This window comes from Petaurus breviceps, unplaced genomic scaffold (assembly GCF_028583685.1).
Source record: "Petaurus breviceps papuanus isolate PSGF00001 unplaced genomic scaffold, PetGlider_PUasm1.0 90574, whole genome shotgun sequence".
NCBI lineage: Eukaryota > Metazoa > Chordata > Mammalia > Diprotodontia > Petauridae > Petaurus > Petaurus breviceps.
Window position 1 is genome coordinate 2,023,938 of NW_027187277.1, and position 16,419 is coordinate 2,040,356.

A 16,419-nucleotide genomic window follows, 5' to 3' on the forward strand; every position below is an offset into this window, starting at 1 on the left:
GATAAAGTAGAAAGCACCCACATTTTCAAGCCTTTAAAACAGAACAGGCTACCTCAGGCAAAGGTCCTCCTCTCCCCACTCACAGCAACCACCCAGCGTCCTGGAAGAACGCTCCCAGCAGCTCCGGCCCCTGGCAGTCCTCAGCAGGAGTCCTAACTCAAAAAAAAAAAAAAAGGCAACCGCCACCAACTGCCAACCGCAGGACCGTTAGCTCGGCTTTTCACTTTCTCTTGTTCTGCTATGTCAGCACGTCCATGGGGCATGGGAGATCTTTAAATCCCATAACCTTTACATGGGCCCAGCGCTGAGAATAATGTTTCCCCAGGGGTGGAATCTTGTAATGCTCAGCCTCATCTTCTGGGGGCTTCAGCAGCTCTTGCAGCATTCATACTTCCTCACTGGTGATGTCAGCACAGTACGGCTCCACGGAAGCCCAGAACCTGTTAGGAGCATCATTCTTGGGAATCCTCGGCACATCAGTGGGGTCATCTGTGAACTCATATTCCTGGATCTTGGGCTGGAGGTTCTTGGACTTGGGCCGGCCAGGGCCAGGACCCGGCCCATGACCTGCCTTTCCTTCCAGTTTCTGTTTTTTGGGCTTGCCATATTTTGCAGGGGCTCCCAGTTCATGTTCCCAGCCCAGCTTCAGGAATCGCCGGTCACCTTTCTTATCCTGCCAGTCGGTCAGGATCTGGGTCTCAGCCTCCAGCACTTGAAGCCTTCTGCTGGCTGACGAGAGGAGGTTCTCAAGTTCTAGCTGCAGAGTATCAAGCTCCTCAATGCCGATGCCATCATCCTCCGAGCGGGCCAGCACCGCTGTGTATCGGGGGCATACTTTCAAGTGGTCCACTGACTTGATGTCATGGAACTGCAGTGGGCAGTCCTTTAGCTCACTCATGGCCCTTGTGTGCTCTACAGGGCTTCACAGCCCGAGCTCTATCCGGACCCACGAGGCGCGCGCTCGGCCGGCCTCGGTCCCTCACGGGTCGGGGGGCCGGAGTCCACGAGCGCAGGTAACCGCTGGCCCTGCAGGGACAGGCGGAGCCTCCCACTGTGGCCCGAGGGTGGTGCAAAGGGGCCGGGCCCACTCTCAGGCAAGGTAGGGGAGCCTTGGCGGCTCAGGCCTGGGCAGTAACAGACCGTGGGTGAGCGGGGTCCTGTTGTTATTATTTCAACTGTGATATGCCCAATAAGGAAAGTATTTTTTTTTTCTTCACAAAGATAAAATCTTGGATTTAATATGAATAGTGTTTTTTTTTTCTTACACATTTTGAACATGCTACAGATTCAATTACAATTAAAATTGTCATGTCTGGATTCTGAAGAATTTAATTAAAGTTTAAATAAATTGTCCTACATCATTGTTAAGTGCCTATTATTCATAGATCATTTGTTGTATAATTAAATATTATTCATAGTTCAGTTATTTATTATTTATACATATTTTGACCCTATTTGCAGATAAATGGTAAGTATACAGTATACCATGAAATCATAGCATACAAAGTATAATGTGGGCTGGTCTAAGCATGCCCAGTAAACCTAACATGGAGGCCTCTGCATCCATTACCATAGGCATAGGGGGAACCTTCTTTGAGGTTGCCTTTGTCTTTAAAACTGGTAAGACTGATATGATCACTCTCTGTTGCTCTGTTTGGCTACTTATCTGCTGTGTTCAGAGTGTGAAGATCACAGTTCACCCCAGCATAGGCACCATGAACGGAGCCCTTGAGAGGTGAAGGACTTTGCTTCCTCTATTTCCTAAGAAATGTACTTGGTTTGGTTTTGTTTCTGTTTTGTGTCATTTGTCATCAGTTTCTAAGTGTCAGCAGTGATCCCTACAGCACTCAGGAATACCCAGGAGTTCAAGCTATGAACCTTAGAGCCTAGGACTCAATTCAGAGATGAGTTTTGGACTTGGAACTGGGATTGTACTGTATGGGAATTGAGCTAAACTATTAACCTAATCCCTTTCACCTCAGAGAGATTAAGCTGGTACAAGAAGGAGAAGGATTATCTCTTCCACTTGTTGGGAGAGTACTTTTGCATATTTCTTAATATATCTTTTGAAGTAAATTAATCTTAATCCGATTGGTTTGTTGTTCTTGTTCATCCTTTGTTTTTAAAGAGGACCAATTACATCATTGGTGATGTCTTGACTTGCATGTGAATTGGATTTAAGTGAGGTAGAGAGTTGGGCAAAGTCATCAGCCTTGCTCTTCTTGCATCATTGAAGTCCAATGGTAGGACAAAAGTAGATGACATTGGTTTCTCTGACCTTTGCCTAAATTCTAAATGCTCTATAGCACCTGTTTCAGCTGCCTTCAAGGCCATTAAAATAAACTGTTCTCATCACATGAGTCTGTTTGTTAGTGTTTAATACAATAGGGGTTCCCCATACAATTTTGGTAACAACATTGGTGGGGGCTGAAGTCATTTTCAGATAGCCTAGATACCCACAAATACCTTTAAGAATACCAGAGTTCTCTGGGGGAGGGGCAAAAATCTAACCTACCAGGTCTTCAGGTTTTGAGGGCCAGGGTAGCCAGTGTTACACAAAGGATCAATAGATTTAGAGCTGGAAGGGACTTCAGGGGACATCTACTTACAACCCTCCCCATCCTCATCTTTGAGATGAAGAGCCTGAGACCAGGAGAGACTGAGTGAGTTTGGCTTAGTAGGGCTGGTGTTCACGTCCAGGTCCTTTCACCCTCCCTTCAGCATTCTTTTGTATCATGTCTATGGCGATAAAATCACAGTTGTCAGTTTAGGTAGCTAGCCTACACCTGGAATAGATGTTGAACATCACTGTGATGTTTCACCTATTTAAAGAAATGAAAGATTTGGATCAGACGACCTCGGAAGTCCCTTCCTTCTCTAGGTCTTTGGGATTGCTTGTATGAAGTTACTTAGGGTCTTATACTGACTCTCCTCCTCCTGTGTATTTTGGTTTGCTACATAACCTTGCCAGCTATTCAATAAAAAAAAGACTTCAAAAATGGATTGTTTAGATTGTTAGCTATTAGATGGCATTTTAAAAATTAAATTGTTTTTCAATGGGCAAAATCCTGCCCTTTCTCCATCCCAATTGACAATGAAAGAAAAACAATACCCCAGTTACAAACATGCACATATAGTCAAGCAAAACAGATTTCTTCATTTTCTATGTCTAAAAGAAAAAAAATTATTATATAGGTGTGTATACATCACACACATAAATATGTATGTATGTGTGTATGTATATATGTCTATATATGTGTGTACATGTGTCTCATTCTGCAGTCTAGCTCTATCATCCCTCCATTAGGAAGTGGGTTGCATGTTTCATCAATAGTCCTTTGGAATTATGGTTGGTTGTTATTTTGATTAGAGTTCTTAATCCTTTCAAAGTTGTTTGTCTGTACAATATTGTTACTGTATAAATTGTTCTCCTTGTTCTATACTCTGCATAAAAGTCTCCAAGGGTTTCTTTGAAACCATCTTGTAACTTATCCTTCATTGTTGCTCCATTCATGTTTTCCTTTTAATGTTTTATGCCCTTAAGTAGATTACATTCTAGTAGGAAACAAGATGGAAATAAGTAGAAACATAATATATGATAAATGAATACAAAGTAATTTTGGGAGGGATTGCACTAGCAGCTAGGGGTGGGGTAGGGTAGGGTATTGAGTTAATCTTGAAGGAAACCAGGTACTCCAAGAGGAAGAGATGAGGAGGGAGTTCTTTTCAGGTGCGGGAAGTTAGCAAATAGAAAGGCATTGAGATAGGAGATAGAGTGTGGTGTGTGAAGAATAATAAGCAGGCCTGTATGGTCGGATGGTAGAGTGTGGAGGGTGAAATAATGTGAAAGAAGAATGGAAGGATAAGAAAGGACTATGTTAGGAAAAACAAGTCAGAAAGGAGAAGGGATCATCAAAAGCTTTAGATGCCAAACAGGAATTTATATTTGATCCTAGAAATAAAAAAAATCTTTGTATTTCATTGCATAGGGGGATGATATGTTCAGTTTGCAGGAGGAAGGGATGGTTAATAAATCCTGGGAATTTGTTCTGTGAAGTTCAGATTCAATCAAAGGGCTACACTTGAGGACCTGGAGAGCCTCCTGTGCCCTCAAAGTCTCATCCCTGCATTAATACTACACACCCTGTTAAGCAAGGGGGATAGAAAAAAAAGGCAAAAATAGTTATTGCCTTCAAGATACTCAGAATGTAATGGGAGAAACAAAATGCAAACAACCACGTACATACAACATATATACAGGATAAATTGGAGATAATTTCAGTAGGAAGATACTAGCATTGAGGGGGACAAGGATTAGCTTCTTAGAAGGTGGGATTTTAGCTAAGACTTGAAGAAAGCCCAGGAATCAGGAGGTAGAAACAAGGAAGGAGAAAATTTCAGGCATGAGAGACAGCCAGTGAGAAGATGGAATTCCATGTTTGAGGACCATCAAGGAGTCCAGTGTTATTGGGGACTAAAGCACAAGAAGATTGTAAATGTAGGTAGGTACCAGTTTATGATGGGCTTTAAAAGCCAAATCAAAGTTTATATTTAATTTAGAGGGAAGAGAGAACCATTGGGGTTTATTGAGTAGGGGTGACATGGTCAGACTTGTGCATTGGGAAGATCACTTTGGCAGCTAAGTAGAAGATGGACCTGAACTGGAGAGAGCCTTGAGGCAGCAGAGGGCTATTGCAATAGTTCAAGTGTGAAATGAAGAGAGCTTGCACTTAGAGTGGCAGCAGTGTCAGAGGAGAGAAAGGGGAGTATACAAGAGATATATTGAAGGTAGAATTGACAAGACTTGCCTATGGGAACAAGAGAGAATGAGGAGCTAAGGATGAGACCTAGCTTGTGAGCCTGACTGACTAGGAGGATGATGGTGCCCCCAGAAGTAATAGGAAAATTTGGAAAAGGAAAGGATTTGGAGTTAAAAGATAATGAATTGGGGCAGCCAGGTGGCTCAGCAAGTAAAGAGCACCAGATCCAGTGTCGGGATGACCTGGGGATCAAATCCTGGCTCAGATACTTAGCACCACACCCAGAAATAACTGGCTGTGTAACCTTGAGCAAGTTACTTAACCCCAATTGCTTTAAAAAAAACCAAGATAATGAATTTGGGTTTGCATATATTGAGTTTCTACAGGGCATCCAATTCAAGATGTCCAAGAAGCAGCTGATAAGAAATGTAGCATAAAGGTCAAGATGAAGACTGAGACATTGAACCATCTATGACTACTCTTTGGGTCCAATCATTCAACCATTTCATAATCTAACTGTTCTATCTTTTAGGTCACATCTACTTTTTTATATTAACAAAAGAATAGCATGAGAGACTACCAAATGCTTTGCTAAAATCTAGGTAAACTATGTCTAAATAATTTTCTTGATCTACTTGTTAGGCTTTTAGAAATGAAAATAAGGTAAATCTGGCATGACATGTTGTACTGAAACTGTGCTGGTTCTTTGTGGTTACTGTTTCCTTTTATTATTCCCTTTAATAACAAACCTTAGCATTTGGACAGGAATCAAAGCCAAGCTTATTGGCCTATAGTTGCACACTTAATTCTCTTCTCTCTCTCTCCTTGCCCCCCCCTTTGCTGTTTGACTTCTAATCCTGCAGTTTCTCTCCTATTTTCAGTGATCTTTAACAGCTCATTGATAATGGCTCAGCAATCATGTCTGCCAGTTCTTTTGGTACACTAGAATGATGAATGTTCATCTGGAATTGGTAAATCTAAGACATTAAGGGAAGCCAAGCACTCCAATATTAACTATTTACCTATCTTAGCTACTTTCCAGTTTGCTATATTTGTTCTGTCTTTTCTCTTGTAAAGCCAAGAATGAACAGCTTTCCAGAGGACTGTTGTTGTGAACAGTTTTAAGGTTCTGATTACATAGTATAATGAGCTCTCTGTTTGTTCAGCAGTAAATTAAAGCAAAACATTCACAGAAACTAAAGTACAACATTCACAATGTTATGACATACCAAGTTATCACTGAAGTGGCCACAAACTTTTCACCAAAGTGGCAACATAGTTTTAAATAAAAGATATAATTCAGTACATCCTTAACTCAATCATCCTTAAGGAGCAGGACTCCTTAAGGGACACAAAGTACAAAGGTCAAAGTTCTCCACCCCTAGGTCACAGTAAATCATAGTCTTCTCAGTCAGCATTAAGTACTCAAGAAGAGGTCTTTTCATCTTTACTTCAGGCTGGTTCTCAGATTCCATGGTTCCTCTTTCATGGGTCTAGCTCCTGTTCCAATCTATCCAATTGTCACCTGGATTCTAAGGCAGGCAGCTCTCAGCTCTTTGTCCAGCTCCTCATTCAGCTCCTTGTCCAGTTCCTCATCTGGTTCCTGTTCCACACTGAAGTTCACAGTGTCCAGTCCTCAAGTCCTTCACAGTTCCTGTTTCTGGGAATACAAAGCTTAACAGAGCCAAAACAACATTCATGCACATTGCTGGCATCTTCATCAATTCACTAGCTGCCTGTGAGATCAACAGAGATCCACAAACAAGGTCCAAGAGGTCAGCACAAACCATCAGTAGAGTCGCAGGACCTCTGAAACCCTCCTCCAGAACTTCTGTGAACAGACAAACAGAAAATCCTCTTTCAGGCCTTCCAGTAAGGTCCCAGGGCTTCTGTACAAAGTATCACAAACAAAAATCAACACAGACAGAAGAGACAAACAGAGTGCTGGGATACCACAAATTTTCTCTTTCTCAACTCTGCCACCACAAGAGTTCTCTTCTTAGTTCTGCTCAGTTCTCTTCTCAGTTCTTTTCAGTTCTGCTCTCTCCAGCCTGGACCTCTCCTTATATATGGTCATTAGCTCCTCCCCTGATGCAACAGGAGTTCACAAGTTCTAAGGTTTACAAGTTGCAGGGTTCACAAGTTCTGCTTCTCAAAGAAAAATCATTGGCAAGGCTCAAAATAAACTTGAACTGAAACAGGTGTCAACTAAATAGTTGAAACAAGGTGCTAAGTACTTCTTTGCCTGCCATTACACTCATCCAAAGGTTATTCTCCTTGGCAGAAATAATAGAAACAAAATAAGAGTAAATCCTTACTCAGTTCTCTGTGTTTTACTTAATTTCCACTGTCAGCCTTAGAAACAGTAGGGTTCTGAAAAGAATCATTATCATCTAGTCTCATTCCAATTGCTTATGTATCTTTACTTTTCTTTTTTAAATTAAAAAAAATTTTTTTCCTTAAGTGCCGGCCCTGGAGTCAGGAGGACCCAAGTTCAGTTCCGGCCTCAGACACTTAACACTCACACTAATTAATCTTTTATTTATTTATTTTTAGCTTTCAACATTAATTTCAACAATTCATAAGATTTTGAGTTACAAATTTTCTCCTTGTCTTTCCCCTACCCCACCCCAAGAAATCAAGCCTACTGAATACTGCTCTGTCTTATATCCTTCCCCATCCCCCTTCCTAACTTTCTAGTAGGGCAAGATGGATTTCTATACCCCAGTGTCTGTATATCTATTTCCCAGTTGCATGTAAAAAACAATTTTTTTTAACATTTGTTTTTAAAGCTTTGATTTCCAGATTCTTTCCCTTCTTCCCTCCTCACCCACTCCTACTGGGAAGACAAGCAATTCAATATAGGTTGTACATGTGTAGTTATGCAAAACGTTTCCATAGTAGTTCTTTTTTTTTTTTTAAAGCAATTGCTTAAATCAATTTGCTTTTTAAAGCAAACTTGCCCAAGGTCACATGGCCAGTTTTTTTTGTTTTTGTTTTTTTGCTTTTTGGAGGGTAATTGGGGTTAAGTAACTTGCCCAAGGTTACACGGCTAGTTGTGTGTGTGTGTGTGTGTGTGTGTCTGTGTGTGTGTGTGTGTGAAGTGTCTGAGGTCGGGTCCTCCTGACTCTGGGCCAGTGTATTCACTCTGCCCTCATAGTAGTTCTATTGTCAAAGACTATTTCCCTCCATCCTATCCCAACCCCCACTTATTCTATTTTCTACTTTGACCCTGACCCTTTTTAAAACTGTTTGCTTCTAACTACCCTCTCCCCCAATTATTCCTTCTATTATCCCCCCTTTTGCCCTTACCTCCTACTTTTCTGTAGGATAAGATAACCAACTGAGTGTGCATGTTATCCCTCCTTAAGCCATATTCAATGACAGTAAGGTTGCTCATTCCCTTTCACCTTCCTCTCTTCACCTCCATTGTAACAGTTTTCTCTTGCCTCTTTTATATGAGATAATTTACCCGATTCTATCTCTCCCTTTCTCCTTCTCCCAATATATTCTTCTCTCACCTCTTAATTTTATTTTTTAGATATCATCCCATCATATTCAAGTGATCCTATGCACTCTATATATACATGTACACACATATACACATACTCACATATGTATTTATATACACACATACCCTCCTATAGATACATATATATATGTATATATATATGTATGTATATATATATATATATATATATATATATATATATATATATATATATATTCCCTTCAACTATCCTCATACTGAGAAAATTCTCATGACTTACAATTATCTTTTTTCCATGTAGGAATGTAAATAATTCAACTTTAATAAGTTCCTTATGATTTCTTTTCCTATTTACCTTTTCATGCTTCTCTTGCTTCTTGTATTTGAAAGTGAAATTTTCTGTTCTGCTTTGGTTATTTCATCCAGAATACTTGAAAGTCCTCTATTTCATTGAATGACCATATTTTTTTCCTGAAGCATTATACTCAGTTTTGCTGAATAGGTGATTCTTGATTTTAATCCTAGCTCCTTTGACCTCCAGAATATCATATTCCAAGCCTTGTGATCCCTTAATGTAGAAGCTGCTAGATCCTGTGTTATACTGATTGTGTTTCCACAATACTCAAATTGATCCTTCCTGACAGCTTGTAATATTTTCTCTTTGACCTGGGAACTCTGGAATTTGGCTATAATATTCCTAGGAGTTTTCTTTTTGGGATATTTTTCAAGAGGTGATTGATGAATTCTTTCAATTTCTATTTTGCCCTCTGGTTCTAGAATATCAAGGCAGTTTTCCTCGATAATTTCTTGAAAGGTGATGTCTCGGCTATTTTTTTGATCATGGCTTTCAGGTAGTCCAATAATTTTAAAATTATCTCTCCTGGATCTATTTTCCAGGTCAGTGGTTTTTCCAATGAAATATTTCACATTGCCTTTTGTTTTTTTTTAACCTGTTTTATAATATCTTGATGTCTCATGCATAAAGTAATTGGCTTCCATTTGCTCCAGTCTAATTTTGAAGGAATTATTCTCTTCAGTGAATTTTTGAACTTCCTTTTCCCTCTGACCAATTCAACTTTTTAAGGTATTCTTCTCCTCATTGACATTTTGGTCCTCTTTTGCCATTTGAGATAGTCTATTTTTTAAGGTACTTTCTTTAGTATTTTTTTTGGGGTCTCCTTTAGCAGACTGTTGACTCACTTTTCATGATTTTCTTGCATAGTTCTCAATTCTCTTCCCAATTTTTCCTCCACTTTCTCTTACTTGATTTTCAAAATCTTTCTTAAACTCCTCCATGGCCTTGATCAGTTCATATTTTTCTTGGAGGCTTTTTGATGCAGGGGTTTTGACTTTGTTGTCTTCTTCTGGTTCCTTGTTTTGATCCTTTTTGTCCCCAGAAAAGGATTCTATGGTCTGATTGCACTTCCTCTGCTTACTCATCTTGCCAGTCAATTACTTGTCTTTTGAGCTCTTTGCCATGGAAGAGCTCTACTTCCAGAGTGGAGAGAGTTGTGTCCCAAATTGCTGGGGTTTTCACAGTTGCCAGAGCTATGAGGAGGGTGCCCTCTCTACAGCCACCATAAGCTCTGGCAGCTAGCGTTTCTCACTCCAGGACCACTGCCCAAGATTGCAACACAGATCCAAGCAGATCAAAGCAAGAGCAATTACCCTCTGATTGGTTGCTTGGCCCACCTACAGTCTGCAGGCCAGGAGCTCCAGATGCAGCCACATGGTAACAGCTGCAGCCGCCGTGCCTCTGCCACTTCTCACCCTGGGGCAAGAGGCCAGACCATGCTCTTCTCCACCCAGTTCCAACAGAGTTCCCTATTGACTTTTTACTTTCTTTGGAGTTTATAGGTTGAGAAGTCTGGAAACCTCCACAGGTGCCAGTGATTCATTCTCCTGAAATCTGCTCTGTTTTTTCTGTGCCACTGGTGGGGTTGCCCCGGGTTTGGGCCCAGGAGGCTCATGTGGGACTGTGCTTGACTCCCAGCCCAGTGTGATAGACCCTTCCTGTCAGCCTGCCAAGCTGCCTTCAGTGGGAGATTTGTTTCTTCCTGTCACTATGTGGGTTCTATAACTCTAAAATTTGTTTAGAATCATATTTTACAGGTATTGGAGGTGGTTGGTATGGGAGCTCATGCAAGCTCCTTTCTTTTACTCAGCCATTTTGGGTCTGTCCCTCCTCTCTTTACTTTTCTAGGTTTCTCTTGACTCCACTGTTTACATTTCCAAGTTTCTGCTAAGCTCTGTTTGTTTGTTGTTGTTTGTCTTTGTTGTTTAATCAGGAATACTGGAAAGTTTTCTATTCTATTAAACATGCATTTTTCTCTCCAGTTGGATTATGCTCAGTCCTGGAGTATAAATGATTCTTGATTGCAACCTTTTATCTTTTACTTTTTGGAATGTCGTATTCCAAGATTTGCTCTTTTATAGTAGTTACTGCCAATCTTATGTTTAGAGTCCAACACTTTCTCAGTTGTATTTAATGCACTAGGTTTATCTAAAGTCATGCCCTCCCCCCCCCCCTTACCTCATTTCCTATGCCTCCAGCACCTGGGACATGGCCCTAAAATTTGCCTTATTTCTATAACATGGACCAAATTGTCAAGAAATCCTTTCATAGGATTGCAGAGACCTGGGCATGTTTGTAGGCAGACAGGGAAAGGCTACTGAACAGCTTGAAGCAGTAAGAGATAATTGATGAAACAAGGACTAGGAGATCAGAAAGGGGATCTAGAGTCTAGTATGTATTAACACTGTAGATTTTGGGGAATATTTCTCAGTTACAACCCTCTATCTTTAATTCTTATGGATTCTCATTGTGTGGAACAGTTAGAGGAAGTCCGTCTTGGGGAAGAAAAAGACAAAGGGCCTGAGATTATTACTTATGCTATATGAGGTATATAAATTGCCATTTTTTAATCTTTGTGCAAAGGTCATTCAAGTGGCCTTTTCTAGCACCAGGCAAGATCAAGGCAGAGCCATTGTACCTTTATCTTCTGTCTAAATTCACACCATGTTTTTTTCCCTTTTTTCCCCTGCTATTTAAATGCATTCCTTCCTATCCTTTCCTGACCTAATAAATTCCTTTGTGAACTTAAGACATTTATTAGCTCCCAGTTCCCTCCCCTCTGAATACCCTTATCTTCAGTGATGAAGGCTGATGCTGTATGTCACACATTCTCTGGTTGCTCCTGTTTTAAGTCAGAGACACACTAAGAAAGATTGCTGCCAGGAATCAGGTTCTGACCTCATAGGCATTTCTCCAAATGCCATCTATAGACTTTGGAAGCTGCTTTGCTCCTACATTCGTATAGCTTTCTTGAGATGCAGATAGTAAGCTTTAGATGGGGTCCTCAATCAAGAAAAAATGAGGATGTCATCTTTTTTTTTTTTTTAAATAATAAAACAGAGAAACCACCTCCCCTCCTGGTAAGGACAGCTCCCTCTGTTCTCACCTGCAAGGAATGCAGGGTCTGCTTATGTGGCATTAGTCAATTCATGTAAAGCACTGAGATAAGTTTCACTGAACTTTTCCCCTGTTAACTCAAGAACAAAGGAATAAGTTAATACATATTCAAAAATCTGATCATTGAGGGACCAGATGAAAGCCACTGGAATCCAAACTTAATTGCTAACCCGTAGTGCCTTTGGGGAAAATTGTTGAATTTCTCATTTCTTTTGCTGTTGTTTTATCAGCAAACTAAGTAGAATACTTACCTTGATTTTATATGTGCAGAATTCCTCAGATTTCTGAAGGAAAATAAGGTATGTAAAAACAGTATAAAACTAACTCAAATAAAATCATATTCACAAGTGCCTAAAGGCTCACATCTAAGGTTTAGTCCAGTTAGAAATCAAAAAATTATGTAGAATATTTATTCTGTATCTAATTGTAACCCAATTCAATACAATAAAATTAAGAAGCATTTATTAAGTGCCCACTATATGCAAAATGTTGTCCTGGTACTAAGGACAGTCTGAAAAGTTGGAAAATGTCTAGGAGAGGGTGACTGGGATGGTAGAGGGCCTTAACTTCACACTGTAAAAGGAATGGTTTGAAGAAATCAGGGATGGTCAATCTGAAGGAGCAGCTAGATTGCACAGTGGATGCAGGGGTGCGGAACCTGTGGCATTGAGGACACATGAGGTCCAACTTCACAAGTTTGGATTTGGTTAAAGGGCCACACCTGAGGACCTAGAGATCCACATGTGGCCTCAAGGCTGGAAGTTCCCCACCCCTGGTATAGAGTGCTGGGTCTGGAGCTTCCTGGAACTTCCTGAATCCAATCTGGTCTTAGATACTGTGTTCTCTTGGCAGGTCACTTAATCCTATTTGCCTTAGTTCCTCATCTGTAAAATTAACTGGAGAAGCAAATGACAAAACACTCTAATATCTTTGCCAAGAAAACCCTTAATTGGATCATGAAGAGTCAGACAAAAGTGAAACAACTGAACAACAACAACAATCTGGAGAAAAGATGACACCATGGGAATGTGGTCATGATTATTTGAAGTATCTGAAGGTCTGCCACATAGAAAGGGAATAAAATTAAAAAAAATTTTTTATTCACTTTTAGTTTACAACATTCAGTTCCACAAACTTTCGAGTTATAAATTTTCTCCCCCTGTAATAAGAATGTAAATTTTGAAGATCTTCCCTGCCCCTAGGCTAATGTGCACCTGAAGCCTGGGGTGGGGGAGGCTTGTTTTTCAGTAGATACTTCTTGATTGGCCAGTGGGTCAAAAAGGTTGTTACATTCTCTGAGCCAGGAGAAGGCTATATAAGCCCTGATGTGTAGCTTTGTTTTTGGGACTCACTTTGAGAAGTGTTCTGTGATTTGATCTGAATTCTGGGAAGCCGATGTTGAGAGTCCCCCGGCTTTGAAAAACCCAGAATGTGGAAACCCAGATGTTGACTGGGTATGGATGTAATGGTTGGACAGTTTGGAAATCTGTCTACTTGATGTTTCTGTCTTGATAATTATGCCTGTATACTTTGAGGTTCAGGGTGCTGACCTTTTCTCCTGAACAAGGTAAACAATATATGTCTGACTGATTAAAGTAAGCTTGTTAACCCATTTTGAGTTGCTTTCCTTTGACAAAGCAGATCCAAGAACCTGTGGTAGCTGCAAACCCTGAGGACGTGTGGGGTGCTTGCCGCTACAAAATGGCGTCACGAACAGGATCTGCAGAGTAAAAGGAAAGTATGGGGACTGGGATAATCGTTTGTTTCCCAGTTGTGGTAGCTGTGACTCTGTGGAGCCATGGACCAGGAGAGAAGAGTGGCCTGCATGCAGACTTCGCTGAGCTGAGAGCAGGAATGGTGAGCTGCCTGCATCGGGACCTGGGCAGAAGCCAGGAGCGGCTGCTGCCTGCGGGAGGAGAAGGAGCCCAGGAGTTCGGAATTCAGCCACAGGAAAAGATAAGAACTGAGCAGCAAAGCAGGGGCACTGAGTGTGTTTCCTGGCTGCATCCCACAGTTTGGGACCCAGGGGGAGGATGGACTTGTGACTATGGTGGGTGGGATGAAGTGCCTTGGATCCCCAGGGACCCCACCTTGTTGGTTTTGTTGCCCAGCCCCCTCTCTGTGCTTGGAAGCAGGGGCTGGAGCTGTGTGAGGGGAAGGATACCCCTCCCCCAGAACTTTATTTGAACTCTTGTTTTGAATTGAGATGATAATGCTATGTACTTTGTGTTTGTTTAAGGGCCAGTAGCCACTTTGGTAACTTTGGTTCTGTACTTTGCAAATGTGACCTGGGAAATGTTTGGTGCTGATTCAAAAGTAAATTGTCTATGCTATGGGCATGAAAGATCTTGGGGCCGAATGTAATAAGAATGTAAATTTTGAAGATCTTCCCTGCCCCTAGGCTAATGTGCACCTGAAGCCTGGGGTGGGGGAGGCTTGTTTTTCAGTAGATACTTCTTGATTGGCCAGTGAGTCAATAAGGTTGTTACATTCTCTGAGCCAGGAGAAGGCTATATAAGCCCTGATGTGTAGCTTTGTTTTTGGGACTCACTTTGAGAGGTGTTCTGTGATTTGATCTGAATTCTGGAAAGCCGTTGTTGACAGTCCCCCGGCTTTGAAAAACCCAGAATATGGAAACCCAGATGTTGGCTGGGTATGGATGTAATGGTTGAACAGTTTGGAAATCTGTCTACTTGATGTTTCTGTCTTGATAATTATGCCTGTATACTTTGAGGTTCAGGGTGCTGACCTTTTCTCTTGAACAAGGTAAACGATATATGTCTGACTGATTAAAGTAAGCTTGTTAACCCATTTTGAGTTGCTTTCCTTTAACAAAGCAGATCCAAGAACCTGTGGTGGCGGCAAACCCTGAGGACGCTTGGGGTGCTTGCTGCTACACCCCCCCTCTCTCTTCCCCTTCCCCCTCCCCCTCATGGTGGCATGCAGTTCAATGTAGGTTCTAAAAATACCTTCACACTAAACATTAGTCAAGTTCTAAAGAAGGATTATAACCAATGGAATGAACAGCAAGAAGGAAGGAACAAAATAAAACAAAACAAGAAAGAGAGTAAGTAGTTTGCTTCAATCTGTATTCAGGTTCCATAATTCTTTCTCTGGATGTGGATATCCCTTTCTATCATGAATCTTTTGGAGTTGTCTTATTTCTTTGCATTGCTGAGAAGAGCCCAGTCTATCAAAGTCAGTCATCACAGATACGAGGTGTACAATGTTCTCCTAGTTATGCTCCTCTCACTCAGTGTCAGTTTATCTAAGCCTCTCCAGATTATTACCCCCCCATGGTGGCATATAGTCAAGTATAGGATCTGTAAATATTTTCACATTATACATTAGTCAGGTTATAAAGAAGAATTGTATCAGACGGAATGAAAAATGGTAAAGAGGACATAAAACCAAACAAGAAAAGGAAAAAGATCAGGTATTTTGCTTCCATCTGGATATAAACTCAGTTCTTTCTAGTTCTTTCTCTGGATGCACACATTTCTCTCCATCATGAGTCTTTTGGGATTGACTTATATCACTGCATTGCTGAGAAGAGTCCAGTCTATCAAAGTTGTTCATCACACATATGTTGTGTCTGTAATCGTTTACAAATTTCTCCTGGTTCTACTCTTCTCACTCAGCATCAGTTCGTGTAATCCTCTCCAGGTAAATGTGAAGACCGTCTGCTCCTCGTTTCTTATAGCACAATAGTATTCCATAACATGCATATACCACAACTTGTTCAGCCATTCCCAATTGATGGGCACCCCCTTAATTTCCAATTCTTTGCCACCACAAAAAGGGCTGCTATAAACATTTTTGTACATATGGGTCTTCCTCCCACTTCTATGATCTCTTTGGGATATAACCCTAGGAGTGGTATTGCTGGGTCAAAGGATATGAAAGTATTTATATCCCTTTGGTCATAATTCCAGATTGCTCTCCAGAAAGGCTGGATCAGTTCACAACTCCACCAGCCATCCATTAGTCTTCCAATTTGCCCACATCCTCTCCAGCATTTGTCATTTTCCTGTTTTGTCATCTTAGCCAATCTGACTGGTGTCAGAGTTGTTTTGATTTGCATTTCTCTAATTAATAGTGATTTAGAGCATTTCTTCAATGTGCTTATAGATAGCTTTAATTTCTTCCTCTGAAAACTGCCTGTTCATATCCTTTGACCATTTATCAATTGGAGAATGACTTGTATTCTTATAAATTTGACTCAGTTCTCTATATTTTAGAAACGAGTCCTTTGTCAGACATAGGTTGTAAAGATTCTTTCCCAATTTCCCACCTCCCTCTTAATCTTGGTTACATTGGCTTTGTACAGAAGCTTTTTAATTTCATGTAGTCAAAATTATCCATTTTACATTTTATAATGTTCTCTAATTCTTGTTTAGTCATAAAGTCTTTCCCTCTCCACAAATCTGACAGGTAAACTATTCCTTGTTTTCTGAGACTGCTTACAGTATCAACCTTTATACCTAGATCATGCACCCATTTAGATTTGATTTTGGTATAAGGTGTTAGATTATGGTCTATGCCCAGTTTCTGCCATACTATATTCCAGTTTTCCCAGCAGTTTTTGTCAAATAGCGGGTTCTTATCCCAAAAACTAGGGTCTTGGGGTTTATCAAACAATAGATTACTATAGTCGTTGACTTCTGAATCTCGTGTGCCTAATCTATTCCGTTGAT

At 40.7% G+C, this 16,419-nt stretch overlaps 1 long non-coding RNA gene and 1 pseudogene across 1 annotated transcript in view; one reads left to right on the forward strand and one right to left on the reverse strand.

The window, feature by feature from the left end:
- Positions 1–755, forward strand: part of LOC138142379 (uncharacterized) — a 21,101-nt gene extending 20,346 nt beyond the window's left edge. Inside the window, exon 6 of the long non-coding RNA XR_011163418.1 lies at positions 616–755. This is a non-coding gene — a long non-coding RNA (uncharacterized lncRNA). The remainder of the gene's footprint in view (positions 1–615) is intronic.
- Positions 1–1,337, reverse strand: part of LOC138142378 (transcriptional adapter 3-like) — a 1,920-nt pseudogene extending 583 nt beyond the window's left edge.
- Positions 1,338–16,419: the final 15,082 nt, after the last annotated feature.